Source organism: Danio rerio, chromosome 7 (assembly GCF_052040795.2).
Source record: "Danio rerio strain M-AB ecotype USA chromosome 7, GRCz13ab, whole genome shotgun sequence".
Classification (NCBI taxonomy): domain Eukaryota; kingdom Metazoa; phylum Chordata; class Actinopteri; order Cypriniformes; family Danionidae; genus Danio; species Danio rerio.
This window is the reverse complement of record NC_141027.1, coordinates 9,723,239-9,739,122: the sequence shown is the minus strand read 5'-3', so window position 1 is coordinate 9,739,122 and position 15,884 is coordinate 9,723,239. Positions and strand designations below refer to the sequence as shown.

At 37.5% G+C, this 15,884-nt stretch overlaps 2 protein-coding genes and 1 long non-coding RNA gene across 5 annotated transcripts in view; 1 reads left to right on the top strand and 2 right to left on the bottom strand.

Annotated features, from left to right (window-relative positions):
• Positions 1 to 15,884, bottom strand: part of pcsk6 (proprotein convertase subtilisin/kexin type 6) — an 884,625-nt gene that overhangs the window by 140,376 nt on the left and 728,365 nt on the right. The window lies entirely within an intron of this gene.
• aldh1a3 (aldehyde dehydrogenase 1 family, member A3) overlaps positions 1 to 15,884 on the top strand; it is an 87,336-nt gene that overhangs the window by 21,141 nt on the left and 50,311 nt on the right.
• Positions 3,848 to 5,898, bottom strand: LOC147843024 (uncharacterized). Its single transcript, XR_015496663.1, has 3 exons — positions 4,988 to 5,898; positions 4,024 to 4,318; positions 3,848 to 3,940 (listed from the first exon to the last, which is right to left on the bottom strand). It is a non-coding gene; the product is annotated as an uncharacterized LOC147843024 (long non-coding RNA).

The window sequence follows — 15,884 nt, the reverse complement described above, 5'->3', positions numbered from 1 at the left end:
ATGGGAACATGTCTAGAAACAATCCCTTTTGCCTGATTTACTTTTGAAATTGAATTTGAATTTTAGAATCCGCATTCCGTAATTTGAATTCGCATTTTGGAATCATGATTCTTAAATTAGAATTTTAAGAATTCCGAACATCCAGTTTAAAAGACCTTCTCAATTCAAATTCTATGCAGATGTGATAAATAAACCCATCCAGGGGTCATTTTTTACTCCTGTGTCCGTGTGCGCTTCACACCAGAGATGAGTTGATGAGCACGAGAGAGTTGATGGCTTCCTTTTTCAGCTCTGGGTGGTTTGTCATCCCCCTTTCTAATTCTTCCCGTTCCCCCCGCATTCCTGCCACTCCAGGATCCTCAATAGACAAAACATGCTTCCCTGCTTTCCCCCTGATTAGATTCAAATAAAGCGTTAAAAGACGAAAGCCCTGGAGCACAAAGGAAAAAGGAAGAGGCTCTGATCCTAATCGCTGAGGTGCGACCGCTGCTGCCGCGGATGAGCCGGGGTTCAGGGAATCAGCGCTCAGATTGAATATCTCGCTCTTTTGAGGCCTGGACCGCAGTGCGTGACTGAAGCCGCTTTGAATTTCTCCCATTGATAACGGCTGCCAATTAGCATACGTCAACCACCTACTGACCAACTCAAGTGTCTATTTGGACAAAAAATGTGTCGTTTACGGTTCATTGCATTGGTCGGATTAAGTCGCATCCTAGCAATTATAAAACCAATCTGGCCAATTTGACATTTCCACCCACAGCCATTGGTGACCGTCTCTCTATTGATGAAGCAATGCTTTATTTTATATATATATATATATATATATATATATATATATATATATATATATATATATATATATAAATATGCAATTGATTAAATGTTATCATTAAATTCAAAGACAAAATTATTATTAAAAATATTTAATTATTATTATTAAAAATAAAAGTTTAACTTACGAGAGCGTTTTAGTGTCTTGTGGAAAAAACTAAAGTTACGAGAATAAAGCCATAATATTTTAGAAATAAAGTCGAAATTTTACGAGAATGAAGTCGAAATGTTACAAGAATAAAGTCAAAATGTTACGAGAATAGTCAAAATGTTATGCGAATGAAGCCAAAATATTATGAGAGCTAAGTTAAAATCTTATGACAGTAGTGATATAAGATTAAATATTTTGATAATAGGTTGAAATATTTTGTCTTTATTCGCGTAATATTTGAATTTTGTCCTCATATTATTTCAACATTATTTTCGAAATTTCTACTTTAATTTCTCGTAATATTACGACTTAGCACTAAAACGCTGTCATATTAAATAGCTCATCTCTAATATTTTTAAACTTTTCTCTTTGCTATGATGACAGTACTAACTAGTATTCAGCTTAAAGTGCAATTTAAATATTTAACTAGGTCAATTAGGGTAAACGGGTTTGTTCTGTTGCCAATCGGAAAAAAAAAATCTTAAGCAGGATAATAATGACCTCATCAGTATTTTTTTATGTATTTATTTATTTGATTGTTTGTTTATTTAAATCCAGCCAAACTTGAATAAATGACTTTCTCTAGAAGAAAAATATAAGAAACATGTGAACAACAAAAAACATAAAAAATTTCTCTGCTGGTGCTGCTTAGATTGAGATGCACCGGCCAAAGTTAGCGCGTAAATTAGTGCAAAAACAAATACAATTAATATACAAAGCAAAAGCGGAATTTCTGACATGTCTGGGAAAAGAGGATGTATTGTCACCTAAAATAATGAGCTGGATCAGTCTATTTAGTAAATAGCTTTTCTTTTCTGCATGTCCTTGCGTTGTTCTCAAAGCTACTACAAAAGTCAGAACAGCAGTTCTGTATCCAGCGTGCCTCTGTGCGTCTGCATGTGTAACGGAGGCCAGCTAGTATGTGCTGTGCAGGTAAGCCTCACTCCTCTGACCTCTAAAGGTGGCCATGGTCTTTAGCCTCCTTGGTAGAGCAACTGACTCCTATGCGGAAGGTCGCCGGTTCGATACCAGCTCAGAGCGGGTTGGTTGGCGTAGGACCGGCGGGGTTACATTGGTGCCGTGACCCGGATGGGAGTGAGGTTTAGGGGGGTGAGTGTCACAGAGGCCAGCTAGTGTGTGCTGTGCAGGTAAACCTCACTCCTCTGACCTCTAAAGGTGCTCTAGCGACAGACTCTAGAGGCCATGGTCTTTAGCCTCCTTGGTAGAGCACCCGACTTCCATGCAGAAGGGTTACACATGCAGAGCATGTGAGTCTGTGGCAGAGTGTTCTCAGTTTCTTGTGAACACAGAACAAGGCTGCCCTGGTAAAGTGTGTGTGGGAACCGCTAATGTTGAATTGGGTGTCTCACTAGATGTGCTACGATATGCCATCCATTGCCGAATTTGAGATGTTTTCTTTGAGGGTCGCACGATGTGCGACACGCCGCGCCATTCGATGCCTTGCATTGCTTAGGAACGTATTCAAAACAATGTAATGATCTCTTGACATGAAGTAAATAAAGGAGTAGAGATGTGCTGTTGATCGCTTCAGGATGTGCAACAGTCACAATAGATTTCCAACGTAATATACCATAAATTAGTGTGAAGAGCATGTTGTTTTACTGTGGCCGAGTGAATTAAGTCATCAATCAAAAATTGAACATGTGTGGATAAACAAATTTTCAGTTCACACACGTCTATTTTTAGTCGCAAATGCAAGCGAAATGGTCTCACTGTCGAGCCCTGTAGGCAGCTTCCTCTAGTGGATTTGTCATCAGAAACATACCATAAAACGTACCCCAAGTAACGTATTTCAGATTCACAAAAATGTAAGCGTTCTTTAGAGGATTTGTCATATAAAATGTACAACAAAACATACCTCAAAGGTGCAGTAGGTGATTGTCTTCAGAAATATTTTTTGTTGTGCTGGTTGAAAGTATCTTCACAGTCTGATAGTACTGATTAAAGTAAATGATCTAAATGTGTTTATATGTATTTTTATATTCTGGGTAAGGCATTAAACTAAAAAATGTTCATCCAATTAAATATTGTCGGGCCGACATCTACCATAATTCCGATAAGTAGCTCAAACTGTCTGTCAACAAATGTAGATTTGGGCTTCTGCGCATCTCTGGTCATGCAGATCCGCCATTCGAGTGTGCCCGCCTGCATGAGCGCCGCGCGTTCACGACACGTGCACATGAGACAATCACAGACGCGGTGAAATCAACTGCTGAATTGAAACTTTTAAAAATCCTGAATCAATATTGGTGTTACTTTTGCACACTGGAGGAAGGACGACACCATGGCTGAAGTATTACTGTTAGACAGGTAATGTTCTGCTTTAAAATTATTTTAGTCAGGCTAAGCTTATGTTAGACTGTTTTGTATTATGAATGGGTTATATGCACAGATGTGTTGTTCAGCCACTGAAATCTCCAAGCGAAGATTGATGTGATTATTTTTAGTTTCACAAGTGACCTTTGACAGCATCAGATTTTTATTTAGTTTAATTTAATTTAAATTTAATTTAAATTAATTTTATTTTATTTAGTTGCTTTTATATTCACATTGGGTCATTTTTGAACAATGACAGCCTGCCTATACTGTTCACCATGCTACTCTGAATATTCGCTCTGAAATAGCATGTAAGTGTGGCTTAGTAATAAATGAAATTCCTGCACGCCGCTGGCCAAACACTAACTGTTACATTTCTTACTGGCGAATGACATTAACTAGTGGGTTGTCTGCTGTTGTGATGTGGTGCGCGCGTTCACGATTTCAGGAGGTGTGGCTTTGAATCACAGTCCCTCCCCGCTGTCCAAAGATAATATGCTAAGCGGTTAGCATTTTGGGAGATCACCTACTGCACCTTAAAGTAATGTATTTTAGATTTGTAAAAATGTAGACAGCACCCTCTAGAGGATTTGTCATCTGAAACGTACAACAAAACATACCCTAAGTAACGTATTTCAGATTGGCTAAAATGTAGACAGTGCCCTTTAGTGGATTTGTCATCTGAAATGTACAACAAAACATACCCTGAGTAAAGTATTTCAAATTTGCAAAAATGCAGACAGCGCCCTTTAGTAGATTTGTCATCTGAAACATACAACAAAACATACCCTAAGTAATGTATTGCAGATTCGAAAAAATGCAGACAGCGCCCTCTAGTGGATTTGTCATTTGAAGCGTACAACAAAACCTACACTAAGTAACGCTATTCAGATTCTCAAAAATGCAGACAGCGCCCTCTAGTGGATTTTTCATCTGAAACGTACAACAAACTGTACCCTAAGTAATGTATTTCAGATTCGAAAAAATGCAGATAGCGCCCTTTAGTGGATTTGTCATTTGAAACGTACAACAAAACCTATACTAAGTAACGCATTTCAGATTCGTAAAAATGTAGACAGCGCCCTCTAGGCAAGGCAAGTTTATTTATATAGCACATTTCATACACAGTGGCAATTCAAAGTGCTTTACATAAACAAGAATAAAAGAAACAAGTAAAATAAAAATAAAAACAAATAATAAAAATGAGTAAAAAAACCCATAAAAACAGGTAAAATGTGATATAAAAGTATGAAGAAGAAGAGAAAAACATAATAGTGCGATCTGTCGGACGCAGCACAGTGCTCATTCAGTAAAGGCACAGCTAAACAGATGTGTTTTCAGTCTTGATTTGAATGTGCCTAATGTTGGAGCACATCTGATCATTTCTGGAAGCTGATTCCAGCAGCGGGGGGCATAGTAGCTGAAAGCTGATTCACCCTGCTTTGACTGAACTCTTGGAACTTCTAGTTTATATGATCCTAATGATCTGAGTGATCTGTTGGGTTTGTATTCAGTGAGCATATCTGTAATGTATTGAGGTCCTAGGCCATTTAGTGATTTATAGACCAGTAATAATACTGATCCACTCTAGTGGATTTTTCATCTGAAACGTACAACAAACTGTACCCTAAGTAATGTATTTCAGATTTGAAAAAATGCAGACAGCACCCTCTAGTGGATTTGTCATCTGAAACATACAACAAAACCTACACTAAGTAACGTATTTCAGATTTTAAAAAAATTTAGACAGAACCCTACGGTGGATTTGTCGTCTAAAACGTACAACAAAACGTATCCCAAGTAACATATTTCAGGTGTGCAAAAATTAGACAGCACCCTCAAGTGAATTTGTCACCTGAAACAAGCAACAAAATGAACCCGGAGCAATGAATTTTTACGTTTTGCAGAAATGTAGTTTGAGGCACATATTTCCAATGAGCCTGGCCTACTAAATGTGCTGAGTTGCTCCAGTCTCTGCGCTGTCAGAAATTTCTGGCCGAGGCTTTTGGGAACGTCCAGTTTGCCTGAAATGAAGCCGTTCTAGATGGCGTGTAAATGTAATCTTTGATAAGCGGAGCTGTTTGGCTGATGGCGGCCCCAGATGAGCTTTTTGTGTGAGGGAGTCGTGGAGTCTGTAATCTTCTCCACACACGGCGCTGCTCAGAAACTGGAGAAGGTCAGCTCTGCTGGATTAACAGCCACGGCTCGCTGTATTCATGCACACGTTCATCAAATGTCACGCAACTTTCATACGCTGCTGTCACTGATTGTGCGAGTGTGCTGAGCAGCCCTATATTTAATTGCATGACTTATTGGATGAAGTTCTTATTAAAGGGTTAGTTCACACAAAAATTACATTTCGGTCATCATAAACTCACTGTTCACTTGGTCAAAATCTATCTGGGTTTCTTCTGTTGAACACAAAAGAAGATATTTTGAAGAATGTTGAAAGCTGGCAGCCATTGACAACAAGTGTTTGTTTTTTCATATTACTGGAAGTCGATGTGTCTCAGCACTATTTTAGTTTAAAAAAATTATTTAACCAATAGCTATTAACCAATATCACCCCTCACATTGGTAAAAAACAACAACTTTATTTTCTTATTAATGCACTGAATTTCTTAAGTTTGGAACACTGTAAGACATGCTGGGTTACACACAATTACTTCATGTTATCCCAACATAAATACATTGTTAACCTAATGGTTTTACCACATTTAAGTTGATTTAACACTAAACAAGTTTTGATTCTGCTCATTTTAAATAAGTAGTTGCCTGTTCTCTCCGTGTTGGCGTGGGTTTCCTCTGGGTGCTCTGGTTTCCCCCACAAGTCCAGAGACATGTAGTACAGGGGAATTGGGTATGCTAAAATTGACCATAGCTGCAAAAATATGTATACACCCTACACACCATAAGAAATGGTTAATGTAAATTCATGCATTAAATAATCTAAACTTATTATTATCAAATGTATTATCTGATTTTTTTTTGTCATTTATTTCTTATCTACTGTATTATTATTATTATTATTATATTTTATTTTTGATGATGTTAATATATTGCATATTTAAAATGCTTCGGCAATACTGTATTAAATGTCATGTCAATAAAGCGACCTGAACTTGACTTGAATGAGTTTGAATGAGCAGCTGAATTTATATAACTGAGTGAATGGCTTTACACTCTAAAAATTTCTTGGTTACTGTAACCCAATGTTCGGTCAAATATGGACTGAAAAAAATTTTTTTTATTGGATTTACTCAATATTTTTAAATAAGTTTATATTGGCTGAATTTAGGCAAATAAATGAAACATATTAATGTTCTTAGTAGCTTAAACCTGTTTAATTTTGGCCCATATAAATTGGTTGCAACCACTAACTTTAAAAAAATTTAATAAATCTAATAAATCATTTTTTTCAGGTTGGACATTCCCAACTTTGGGTTTATTTATTAAATGATTAATTTATTAATTGGGTTACAAAAACCCAGCGATTTTTTTTTTTTTTTTTTTTTAGTGTACAGTGAATAAACAATGAGCAAATTATTGACATTTTCAAGCAATTCTTCTAATAATTTGTTGTCATTTATTACCTGCTGAGGTCGTTTGCATCATACAAACAGCAACAAAGAAGTGGTAAACTGGCCGATCTTCATGACATTTTCCAACAGAAAGGTTCAGTGTGAAGGAATTTGTATTATTTTTCTCCTCAGTATGATTTTTCTCAACATTGATAATAATAAATGTCTCTTAATGATCAAATCAGCATATTAGAATGATTTCTGAAGGAAATGTTCTGAATTGTGTGACACTAAGGCGGAGTAAAATTCAGCACAGTAATAAATTACCTTTTAAAATAAAGCAGGTTTTTAAAAAGTGCATTATATAATGATAATATGTCTGCATTCTTTATTAAATTAATGCACCCTTGGCAAGCAAAAATGTAATCTTTTGAAGAGTAAATACTGTGTTGTCATAAAAAATGTGTCCAATAAGTATAGACAATCCCAACATTGGGTTATTTTTTTTTTCTATTAAATTTAAATAGCACTTTTTAACCCAAAGGTTGTGTTAAAACGACGATTTTCTTGCTGTTAGGCGACAGTGCTAACCACTGAGCCACCGTGCCGCCCAAAAGTACAGTATATTATATTAATATTTCCACATTTTGGATTTAATTAAAGCATCAAATAGTAAAAAATGTAATCTTTTGTACAGTATGTTTTCATAAAAATGTGTCCATTAGTTATTGGGTTAATTTTTAATTCAATTAATATTGTACTTTTTAACACAATGCCCACATTTGACCCAACATTTGCCTACAACAACCCAGAATTTTTAAAGAGTGTACAAATGATGCAGATTTGTTGAAAACAGCCATATAATGCTGCCTGCCACTTATCACGGCTGCAAATGCATGTTTTCTGGAAGGGAGAAATGCTCTTTTTGAGCTGTAAAAGTACTTCAAGCATTTTCCATCAGCCATTATCACCTGCACGCTGTTCCAAACCTTTATTTTCTCATTATTGCAGTTCATTTCACATGTTTTTAAATAACCACCAGATTTAATCTTTGAGCAGTTTCTCTAATAATCAGCCTTTGCACAATACCTACTGTATAAAGAGGCCATTCGGGAACTGTCTACATTATGAAATATAGAGTGACAAGGTGGCTCAGTGGTTACCACTGTCGCCTCACAGCAAGAAGGTCACTGGTTCGAGTCCTGGCTGGGCCAGTTGGCGTTTCTGTGTGGAGTTAGCATGTTCTCCTTGTGTTGGCGTGGGTTTGCTCCGGTTTCCCCCACAAGTCCAAACTCATGCGCTATAGGTGAATTAGGAAAGCTAAACTGCCCGTAGTGTATGTGTGTGTAAATGAGAGTGTATGGGTGTTTCCCAGTGCTGGGTTGCAGCTAGAAGGGCATCTGCTGCGTAAAACATATGCTGGATAAGTTTGCGGTTGATTGCGTTGTGGCAACCCCCGATGAATAAAGAGACTAAGCCAGTAGTTCTCAAACTTTTTTCACCAAGAAAAAAAATTTCTCTCCCAAGTACCACCATAATAACCAGTGTTGAAATTCAGTAGCGTAGCATGCCTAATGAAGCAGCTACAGCACTGCACAAATTAAAAACATATTATTTAAACATTATAAATAGTTTGAACCTTAACACTGTAATGTGCTTACAGGCAAAATAATAATAATAATAATTAAATAAAATGTGCATTTTAAAAAGTTAATTAAAAATGGGACTGTTCTAAAAAAGTAAAAAGCAAACTGCTGTACTTAAATGTAAAGTATTGTAATGTAATGTAATGTGTATTTATATAGCGCATTTATTGTGTACGGCCATACACCCAAAGCGCTGCACAATCATGAGGCGCGTCTCTCAACACCACCACCAGTGTGCAGCATCCACTTGGATGATGCGACGGCAGCCACAGGACAACGGCGCTAGTGCGCTCACCACACACCAGCTATTGGTGGAGAGGAGAGACAGTAGCCCCTTTCACACATACAGACCTTTCCGGAAAATTGAAAGGTTGTATGTGTGAACAGGTCCTTTTTGAAAATACCGGTAAATTCGTTCTGGCTATTTTCCGGAAAGAGAAGTTGTAACATTACCGGCAATTTGCCGGAATGCTGCGCTGTGTGAATGCAGAAGGAAGATTCCCGTAATAAGCGCGTGCACGTCTAGAATGTGCTGACGTGAGACGTCTGCTTTAGCCAATCACAACAGTCAGACGCATTTACGTCCGCGCGGTTTGTGAGGATAAAAGCCTTTGAATATTTTTCCAGACACATTTAGCTGCTAGAAGTTAGTCAGATCACGTTTATATGTTCTTCTTAATGCCAACTGTGTAAATAATCATCGATGAGATGCTCATGATAAGCCGTTGTTTGTTTACCTTCAAGCTTTGCGTGTGCCTGTGAAACAGCCTGTGAGCGCCTGCACACGCACATATTATGAACATCTCGACATGCGAAAGTGATCCTGCGAAAGTTGTTCACAATATTGATCATCCACAGAGTTTGTAATTTAGTCAAATGTTTACAAATACAAGCGCAGCCGTTTAAAGCTCATTTGTGGTGAATGATGTCAGAATTTACCGGTATTTTGGAATGGATGTGTAAATGCTCTTTTCCGGAAAATTTCCGTAACGTCCTCGCCTGTGTGAACAGTGCTTTTTTGAATATACCGGTAAAGTCTTTCCGGAAATTTTCCAGATATTTACCGGTAAGGGGCTAGTGATAGAGCCAATTCGGTGGAAGGGGATGATTGGGAGGCCATGATCGTATGGGCCGATAGAGGGACTTTAGGCCCCCTGCTGGCCTCACTAACACCACTTCCAACAGCAACCCGGTGTTCCCTAGTGGTCTTCCATCCAGGTACTGACCAGGCTCAGCCCTGCTTAGCTTTAGTGAGTAACCGGTCTTGGGCTGCAGGGTGATATGGCTGTGATATGGCCTATTCATCGAGGAAATGTTCCTTGGACCTCATAAATATAGGCTATATGTCATCATGTTCATATATATTTATACAACAGTTCTGTCTGGATCTTGAATCTGATTGGCTGATAGCCGTAATATCAGCACCCGTACAGCCTCTTTACCCTTTGTGTATTAGTCCGCCTACAAACAGCCAGCAACAAGCAGACACTACAGATCTAAAGTTTAAAAGATGCACGCTCAACTATTTAACTGTCAGCTTATGATTTGAATCCAGAAGAAAGTAGTTCCTCATACACAAGGGTTTTGAGACTCTCCATGTTTGATTTTGTTTTTATATACACAATTATGCCGTCAAACTGTTATATAAATGCAATATCACACGAGTAGCAGTGGCATATGGCTGTATAATGGCACTAGTGGGGGGCACACCTCCCACCAGTGCCGATATACAAATTTGGAAATATATTTTGCATGTTTTTGTATATGTTAAAATCTAAAACTTAACTTTTATTTTAAATATATGGACTGGATTTACATGTTTAAATTAGACATTAGATCTGCTCACTGCACATCAGAGTAGCCTCTGTGTCAAAAAAAGCATGTCATTAAACCATACCTGTCAACATTGGGATATAAAAATATGGGATATGCCCCAACAACCGTTACAAATATGGGAAGGGGATAGCTTCAAATGATAGAATACATATCAAACATTAGAAAATTGAAAATAAAATAAAAGGTTAAGACTGTTAAAATCAATGTACTGATTATATCGGTGTTATCGTACGTGTCAAAGGGTTAAAAGTGTGTTCATTATTTTACTTCAATTATTTATCGATTACTCTGCGTACCACTAGAAGGAAGCCTGCGTAGCACTATTGGTACGCTTACCAGAGTTTGAGAACAACTGGCCTAAGCCAAAGGAACATTTTATTTTATCTAAATCAGTGGTTCTCAAACTGTGGTACGTGTACCACTAGTGGTACGAAGGCTTCCTTCTAGTGGAGCGCGGAGGAATGAAATGTCAGGTACATGCTATACACATTTCAAAATTTATGAAAAATTATGTTTATAATATGCCAATATGACAAATAGCCTATATTTCTGAGGTAATCTGCCACGTTTATTTTTAACTTTGCAGAGTTGTTGCTGCTTTACTGGGCCTACTACGCTAACGTTACTGTATTTCAATACTGCTCATTTTGGTGGTACTTGGAGAGACAATTTTTTTCCTGAGGTGTTACTTGATGAAAAAAGTTTGAGAACCACTGATTTAAATCATTAAATGTATGTCCTCTAAAAATGCTGGGTTGTCAATCCAACATTGGGTTGAATATCCTGCTGAAAAAAACTGCTTAAACCAGCCTAGGCTGGTTAGCTGGTTTTAGCTCGACCAGGCTGGTTTTAGAGGGGTTTTGGCCATTTCCAGGCTGGTTTCCAGCCATTTCCAGCCTGGTCTTAGCTGGTCAGGCTGGGAGATGACCAGCTAAAACCAGCTTGACCAGCTTAGCCGGGCTGGGAGCCCAGCCAAAACCAGCTATGTCCAGCTTAAACCAGGCTGGTCAAGCTGGTTTTAGCTGGATTTAGCTGGTAATTTTCCTCATTTCTTAAAAAAAAAAATCTTCAATGTTTGAGAAGACTTGGGGTAAATTTATTGAATGCATAAATAATTTGGATGTTACACTGACTGAAAATACGGATGGAAAAGTATGACACTTCCTTGCTTTAACCCTTTATTAGTCATTATCGTTTGTTTATTGTTTATTTCCTCTTAATTTACACATCAGCTCAATGTCCCACAAGTATGTCTATTTAAGGGTTCTGTCTTGTGAGGGTGGGAAAAGGGTGGAGGGGGGTTATAAAAGAATGTTTGCATGTATACTGAAATGATTCTGTAAATTATTGATGTGAAAATTACAAATATATTGATAAAAAAAGGACATTTTTCACAGTATTCCCTATAATGTTCTTTCTTCTGGAGAAAGTCTTATTTGTTTTATTTCGGCTAGAATAAAAGCAGTTTTTAATCTTTTAAAACCATTTTAAGGTCAAAATTATTAGCCCCCTCATGAAATATTTGCTTTCGATTGTCTACAGAAGAATCCACTAACTTGCCTAATTGCTCTAACTTGCCTAGTTAACCTAGTTAAGCCTTTACTTAGCCTTACTGCCTAATGAGCCCCATTGACACCCTCTGCCAGTGCATTGATGAAATTAACAGTTGGATGTGCCAAATCTTTCTTCAGTTAAACAAAGAGAAAACTGAAGTCATTGCGTTTGGGAACAGAGATGAGGTTCTCAAGGTAAATGCGTACCTTGGCTCTAAAGGTCAAACGAAAAAAAATAAGGTCAAGAAACTTGGTGTGACTCTGGAGTCAGATCTGAGTTTCAACAGTCATGTCAAAGCAGTCAGTAAATCAGCATACTATCATCTCAAAAACATAGCAAGAATCAGATGCTTTGTTTCCAGTGAAGACTTAGAGAAACTTGTTCATGCTTTTATCAGCAGCAGGGTGGATTACTGTAATGGACTCCTCACTGGCCTTCCTAAAAAGACAGTTGCAGCTCATCCAGAATGCTGCAGCCAGAATTCTGACCAGAACCAGAAAATCAGAGCACATCACACCTGTCCTCAGGTCTTTACACTGGCTGCCAGTTACATTCAGAGTAGATTTTAAATTATTATTACTGGTCTATAAATCACTAAATGGCCTAGGACCTAAATACATCACAGATATGCTCACTGAATACAAACCCAACAGATCACTCAGATCTTTAGGATCATATAAACTAGAAGTTCCAAGAGTTCAGTCAAAGCAGGGTGAATCAGCTTTCAGCTACTATGCCCCCCGCTGCTGGAATCAGCTTCCAGAAATGATCAGATGTGCTCCAACATTAGGCACATTCAAATCAAGACTGAAAACACATCTGTTTAGCTGTGCCTTTACTGTATGAGCACTGTGCTGCGTCCGACAGATCGCACTATTATGTTTTTCTCTTCTTCTTCATACTTTTATATCACATTTTACCTGTTTTTATGTTTTTTTTACTCATTTTTATTATTTGTTTTTATTTTTATTTTACTTGTTTCTTTTATTCTTGTTTATGTAAAGCACTTTGAATTGCCACTGTGTATGAAATGTGCTATATAAATAAACCTGCCTTGCCTTGCCTTGCCTTACATGTCACCTTAAGCTGAACACTAGTATCTCTGAAAAATATCTAGTCTAATACTATTTACTGTCATCATGGCAAAGATAAAATAAATCAGTTATTAGAAATGAGTTTTTAAAACTATTATGATTAGAAATGTGTTGAAGTCTTCTCTCCGTTGAACAGAAATTGAGGGAACAACAAATAAATCAGCCAATTAATCTAGCACGGTTAATAAATAAGCCATTGGAATCTTGAATTGGAGACCGGCTGTAAGCAGGAAGTGCTGAACGGGCCAATTTCATGGCATTTTCCAGCGGAAAAGGTTGAAGTGTGAAGAGCGTTGATAAAGCAGCGCCGCTACCTCACGTTACCCCGCACTGGTCATCCGACTCCTGGGAGACGCGGAGGAGCGCTGAGGGCGAACAAAGCCGAGCGTTCCAGCCAAGAGCCGATCCGCGGCCGGTTTGAACCTACGCCCAGACTTCTCACACACCGCAGGCCTCTCGCGTTTCACTGTGTCTCCGGTGAAAAAGATTGAGGGAGGGAAAAAAAGAGCAGCAGAACATTTACAGTTGAAGTCCCCAATTTCTGTTTAACGGAGAGCAGACTTCTTCAACACATTTCTAAACATAATAGTTTTAATAACTAATTTCTAATAACTGATTTATTTTATCTTTGCCATGATGACAGTACATAATATTTGACTAGATATTTTTTAAGACACCTAAAATGACATTTAAAGGCTTAACTAGGTTAATTAGGCAAGTTAGGGGTAATTAGACAAGCCATTTTACAATCATGGTTTGTTTTGTAGACTATCAGGAAAACAAATATTTCTTAAGGAGGCTAATAATATTGACCGTAAAATGCTTTTTTAAAAAATAAAATCTGCTTTTATTTTAGCCGAAATAAAACAAACAAGCCTTTCTCCAGGAGACAAAATATTATAAGAAATACTGTTAAAAATCCTTGCTCTGTGAAACATCATTTAGGAAACATAAAAAAAGACAAATCATAGGAGGGCGAATAACTTGTTCGCTGTTCCTGACCGGAGCTTTGTGTGGCCCGTTGAAACCGTCGCTGTGTGCTTTTCCCGAAGCTTTCTGTCTTTCATGTTTGCTTTTCAGTGGCCACATCCAAGAGCTTCCCAAAGAAACAATGATTGGATATCAAAGGGGAGATTTACAGTACCGTGTGACTTTTGGTGGGTGTGCGTGTGTGTGCGTGTACAGGTTTACCTGCACTGCAAAAAAATATTTGTAAATTAGCAGCTGTATTTTGTGAGAGGTGTTTTTATATTTAATTTCCCCCATTTATTTATGCTTTTGAATTTCATTATGGGATCTTGATCCACGTATCGCAAAATACAGCTGCTAATTTATAAATATTTTTTTGCAGTGCAGGTAAACCTGTACACGCACACACACGCACACCCACTTAAAGTCACACAGTACTGTAAATCTCCCCTTTGATATCCAATCATTGTTTCTTCCAACAACTTTGAACCTTAAAAAGTTGGAAAAAGTGACTTTATTAACATTTGTACAGTTTTTCCCAGCTGCTTACACACAAAATCTTTTCTTGTCACAAGATTTCTGAAACATCTCACTAAAAATGCAAAACGACACCTCAAATCTCCAAAACAGAAGCCGTTTTTTTAAGCCTTGAACTCAACTTTTAATTGCATATAACACTTTTTTTTTTTTCAAACTCCACACACAATTCTCTACCTAAAACACAAAACCCTAACAGGAATCCACTTGCTTTCTTTTTCCAAATGCAACCAGTCACAAGGTCACACACACACACACTCCTCAAATGTGGAAACACTAATTTCTTAGCTGATCACTAACCAATCACTGCTTTTGTCTAGTAAAGGCCAAAGGTGATTGGACACTGGGATGTTCTGGTCCAAAAAAAAACTGGCTTGCCTCCCATTCACAATTTTTGGTTTTGTACCAACCCCATTTTCTCCTTTTCTAAATCCTAAATCCTAAAAGAATAGAGGAATTCTTCTGAGCCTAGCACTGTAAAGTGTATGATGATCAACCCTACGCCCACATGGTGCTTTTCCAAGCAAGGAACGCTTCTCCCCCCGAGACTCCATTCTTACACAATTGTGTTTTTTTTACTGTATTCTAAAGATCATACTTTACATATGTTCTATTTTTTATTTATTTATTTTTTTACATACAGTATTTTTCTTATGCTATAAACACCAGCAATGTTTGACCTAATAAAGGTTCAGTTTTTTCATGTCATTGGTGTTTACAGTCTACCTGTTACTCCTCTCAACATATTACTGTACTGAAGAACATTGTGCTGAACTGTAGATATAAACCTAAAAAGCAAACAGCCTTAGGGCCCTATCATACACCCGGCGCAGTGTGGCGCAAGACGCGGCGCAGTAGTCTTTTGGTAGTTTCAGCTTGGCGCAAGAGTCGTTTTGAGGCGTTGCGCTACGCTGTTTAAATAGCAAATGCATTAGCGCTCATTTGTGCGCCCATAGGCGTTCTGGTCTAAAAATGAAAGGTGTTCTGAGGCGGATCGCTGGCGCGTCGCTATTTTGAGAAACTATAATAGATTTTTCATTAGACCAAAACAAACCCGGTCTAAACTCAGGCGCAGAGTTGCGCCTCGCTTACGCACTGCTTAATACGCACAAGAGAGCAATAGGCAAATATCTTTACATATGAAAACATTTCAATATTAAGGATACATATAGGATATAATAAGAATAGATATAGAATATAAATATAAAGGATTAAAATATTACAAAACATATTATTTTCTAGCCTACATAAATATGAAAAACCACTGCTTTTATGTCTTCTTCATCTCGGGAGGCTTTTTCAGTTCATTCATAACAATTTGCTTTTGTATAATGTTATTATTATTAGCAGTATTATTTATTATATCCATATTTATATTTGTTTTATTAAAAACAAGCTTAGATTTGCC